Source organism: Protopterus annectens, chromosome 12.part0 (assembly GCF_019279795.1).
Source record: "Protopterus annectens isolate FY-2018-M chromosome 12.part0, PAN1.0, whole genome shotgun sequence".
Taxonomy (NCBI): domain Eukaryota; kingdom Metazoa; phylum Chordata; order Ceratodontiformes; family Protopteridae; genus Protopterus; species Protopterus annectens.
This window is the reverse complement of record NC_056746.1, coordinates 658,769,714-658,774,713: the sequence shown is the minus strand read 5'-3', so window position 1 is coordinate 658,774,713 and position 5,000 is coordinate 658,769,714. Positions and strand designations below refer to the sequence as shown.

Genomic DNA, 5,000 nt, shown 5'->3' with positions numbered 1-5,000 from the left:
TCTCATTTATCCCCAAAGGGACAGCGGACATTATCAGTCCTCCATATGCTGTTTGTATGACTGTACAAACCCAGCAATTTGAAATGTTCATAGTCTCTGCATATACACGTTTCATGGCTAGGTATGTGTTAAATTTGGATGCCAGTCTATAGACGTTTCATCACGCCTTCCCACTTTCACTTGTGTGGTTGTGTGTAGGATAAACCACAACAAGAGGAAAATTGTCACAATTACATTCAATAAATGTACACTCAACAAAATGGTTATGCAACATCTCTGGGGTTGATCTAAATTTCTATTCGCTTTGTTTTTGGCCATCTCGGTCTGGTTGTGTATCAGTCACAAAGTTTTTATCAAGTTGAAAGTTCTTTACCTGTTTACAATGCGTCAAATGAACCCAGGACGTCCTCTCAGCCACTCTGACTGCAGTAGGCGTTGCCAACAGAACCTGGTATGGTCCCTCCCACTTTGGACTCGCCCAATTCTTCCTTTTCGTCACTTTCAGCCAAACCCACTATCCTGGGGCCAAGACTGCTTCCAATGGTCTGGTCTGTTCCTTATCTGAAAAAGAGTTAAACTGCAAAGCAAATTTATTTGTTAACAGTTTCCTCATATAACTAGCTAATGAACTGTCAGCCTCTTGCTCTGCAGGCATGAGAGCTTTCCACTGAGGCACATAATATGCTCTCCCAAAAAACATTTCAAAGGGAGTCAAACCCTTTACATTTGGAACCGTTCTCATACTCAGCAGTGGTAAAGGCAGACAGTATATCCAATTCTTTTGGGTCTCCTCTACTAGCTTCCTAAGTTTGCTTTTTAGGGCACCATTGTACCTTTCCACCAGTCCTGCTGACTGTGGGTGGTAGGCACAATGGTTCTTTAAGGAGATACCGAAAAATCTACCAAGTTGGTGGATTGTCTGGTTTACAAAATGTGTGCCATTGTCACTATAAATCCTTTCCGGAATGCCAAATCTAGGGATTACTTCTTTTATCAGGGCTTTCGCCACTGTTGCTGCATCCGGGTTTTTGGTTGGAAAAGCTTCTACCCATTTGGAAAACATGTCTACAATAACTAAACAAAACTTTTTCCCTTCACATTTATTCAATTCTATGAAATCCATACAAATAGTGTGGAACGGGTATGGTGGTATAGGAAAACTTCCTTGCTTGGTTTTAAATGCTCCTTGTGCATGGTGCTTGTTACAAGTATGACAAGCTGCACAAAATTTTTTTGTGTAGTTTGTGTATCCGTATGTTTGGAATATTCGGTTTACTAACTGTACCATCCCCCCTTTTGAGACATGGCACTGCCCATGGCTCAACAAAGCTGCATATCTAAATAAATTAGATGGCAATATCGGTTTTCTTTCTTTGGAAATGTACAGTCCATTCTCAAGAATTGCACCTCGTTTTACCCATTTTTGTTTCTCTGCTTTTGTAGTAAGTGTCTGCATTGTTTTTAACATGTCTAAATCTAAAATCTCAGAGGGTTGTAATTCCTCATTCAAAAGTAAAGTTTCTGAGTCTGAGGCTGCTTGCTTTGCAGCTGCATCAGCTCGCATTGCCTTTGAAATCTTATCCTGCTGTTTTGTATGAGCTACACATTTACAAATAGCTACTTTGGTAGGTAACTGAATAGATTCTAATAACTCCAAAATAAATTGCGCATGATTAATAGGTTTTCCACTGGATGTTATCATTCCTCTATTTTTTCATTGTTGTGCAAATACATGTACTGTAGAAAAAGCATACTGACTATCAGTATATATGTTCACACACTTGTTTTTTGCTAAAGTACATGCCCTCGTCAAAGCTATCAATTCTGCTGCTTGTGCAGATAAGTTGTGTGGTAAGGATTGAGCTTCTAAAATTTCAGTGTCTGTAACTACTGCATACCCTACCAGATTCTTCCCTGTAGGACCCCTTCTGCATGAGCCGTCCACGTAATATGTCACCTCGGCATTATCCAAGGGCATATCTGTGAGATCTTGTCTAGGTAAAGCTAACTGTTCAATTTCCTGCAGGCAGCTGTGTGGTGTGCCATCCGCAGGAGTTGGGAGTAGTGTTGATGGATTTAATGTCATACATCGTTCAGTTGTCATATGAGGTTGGCTCAGCAGTATAGTCATACATGAAAGATGTCTAGCAGGGGAAAGGTATGCCACTTTTTCTTGCAGTAAAATTATTGCAACTGCATGAGGCACTCTCAATGTGAGAGGGTGGAATAACACCACTGAGGCCGAAGCCTGTACTGCCATTGCAGCTGCAATCACTGCTTGTACACAGTGAGGCAAAGATCGCGCCACTGGGTCTAACTGTGATGAATAATAGGCTATGGGGCGTTGCTTATCCCCATGTTGTTGCGTCAATACTGACGTCATATATCCTTGCTTACAATCTACGGTCTGAAAAAACTGTTTGTGATAATTTGGAAGTCCTAAAACTAATGAAGAAGCTATCAACTGCTTCAACCTGCAGAAATCTGTTTCTGCTTCGGGTGTCCATTGTAAGATATCTTGTGCTGCCATTGGTGTCTTATATATCAAGTCAGTCAGTAGAGCAGATTCCAAAGCATAATTTGGTATCCAACTCCGACAAAAATTAGTTGTACCCAAGAAAGACATCATTTCTTTCTTGGTTGTTGGTTTGGGTGCTTGCAAAATTGCTGTTTTTCTTTCCTCATCTAGTATTCTACCTTCATTGGATATTACATATCCCTAGTATCTAACTTGTTTTCTCCAAAGTTGTAACTTACTTTTGTTTACTTTGTGTCCTTGTGTTGTTAAAAATTTCAATAATGCTACAGTATCCTCCCTGCACTGTTGCTGGGTGGGGGCTGCTAGCAAGATGTCATCTACGTAAAGTAGAATTTGACTACCTCCTGGTGGGGTAAACCCTGCCAGGTTGCTAGCCATTTCTTGTGCAAATATTGTTGGACTCTCGCAATATCCCTGTGGTAGTCGAGTATATGTATACCTTTTACCCTGAAATGTAAATGCAAACCAATATTGACTATCAGGATGTATAGGTATTGAAAAGAAAGCATTGCTAATATCTACCACAGAGAAATATTTCTGTTGCGGTTCTAAATCGTTTAACAAAGTATGTGGGTCTGGCACCGTAGGTGCTCTAGGTATTACTGCATTATTTACAGCTTGTAAATCTTGTACCATCCGCCATTCCCCGTTTGCTTTTTTAACAGGAAATAGGGGTGTATTACATGGTGAATCAGGAGATTCTACCAGTACTCCTTCTTTGAGTAATGCTGCTATTATAGGCTTAATTCCTATTTCTGCATCCTTTCTCAAAGGGTATTGTCTTTTCTGTGGTCTAAAAGCCAACTTTGGGGTAATTGTAACTGGTCCTGCTGTTCGAATAAGTCCTACATCTGACTTGCCTGTTGACCAAAGAGTTGTTGGAATCTCACATAAAGCCTTTTCTTCTTCTTCTAATAAGAACGCTAATCAGCTGTCCTCGCTAGATTGCAAGTGTACAGCTGGATGTGTCTGTGTCAACCAATTCAGTTTTTGTTTTTGTATCCCTTGTTCTGATAATTCTAAATCAGTCTGTTTCTCCCATCTTGTTACTTTTTCTCCTAAGTCTGCCCATTTGACACTTTTGTTCTTTGTCAAGCTGACATGTGGTAACCGATTTGATCTATACAATGCAAGGAATTCTTGAGCTAACGAACAGCTAACTACACTGTTCCCCTCAGTATCCCAGTACAAAGTACACAAAACCAATCTAGTTGTACGATTTCTAAACAATTCTTGCTCATACTCTCTATCAGGTCCTGGTGTAGCACAGTAGTATAGAGTACAGTGTAACAAATGCTGTCGATCAGAGTCAAGGGAGGGGGCTTTACTGATGGCTACATTCATCAGTTCCTCGGTTACTGCCCCTGGACCAGTCGTGACTAGGTCCTGGCTGTACCAGTAAAAAGTTTCACCCTCCGATCGCACTACAAAGGTATCCATTTGTCTCTGTGCCTCCATACCTTGTACAGTTGGAACTACTGCTATACCAAATATCTGCATAAGGTCCCTGCCCAATAGGTTTACTGGACACTTTGCAGAAACAACAATTTTACTTCTCTGGGTCATACCTGAAACAGGGTCAGTTATTGCTATATCATGGGAAAGTGGTTCCCTGTATAGCTGTCCATTTGCGGCTTTTACTAGTATATAATCCGGTGATTCTGAATGTTCTGGTAACTTGGAGGGGGGTATCAAAGTCCGTGATGCTCCTGAGTCGCACAGGAATTTGACTTCCCTTCCCTCCACCAGAAGTGTAACTTCCGGTTTCATATCTGCTAAGTAGAGCTCTAAGCTCAATAATGCCAAGTCCATAATTTCACTTTCTTCATCCTCCATATCTACTTGCACTTCCCCTACTCCTTCTATCACATTTACATTTGTTTTCTGTTTAGTAACTTTTCTTGATGATTTCTGACTTTCACATGATGTATCTTCACTATCATATAGTCAGTCCTCATCTCCCTTATCTTCTGTGATTACCTTTTTGTTTTGCCTACAATCCCTTGCTAGATGTCCCTTTTTCCCCGCACTTGAAGCATTCACCTCTCTTTTTCCTCTCTTCAAAATCTTCTGATCATTTGTCAGACTGTTTGTTTCCCTGTCTTGCCCTTTTTACCTGACTGTAATACAAATACTTCAGCTCCGTCTTCAGCAGTGAAGACTTGCGCCTTCTTTTTCTTTTTACTATTAAAATGTCTTTCAGGATGTCTAGCGTATTCGAGTAAGGCTTGTAGCCTTCCTGTTCGATGGTCTATCATATGCTTCGTAATGAAGCTACTAATAGGTGCAATGCAACCTTTCAAAAATTCATTTTTTAATTGTTGTTCATACGGGGAATCATTCGTTTGGTTCTCAGGAACCGACATACCGCTATGATTATTAAAACATTCTAATAATCTAGCATAGTACCCATCTATTGTCTCATTTTCCTGTTGTATGCATTGATTAATGCAAGTCCAGT

General features: G+C 40.4%; 1 protein-coding gene across 2 annotated transcripts in view; it reads left to right on the top strand.

Annotated features, from left to right (window-relative positions):
* LOC122816772 (tetratricopeptide repeat protein 30A) overlaps positions 1-5,000 on the top strand; it is a 2,782,581-nt gene that overhangs the window by 13,882 nt on the left and 2,763,699 nt on the right. The gene's annotated exons all lie outside the window — the stretch shown is intronic.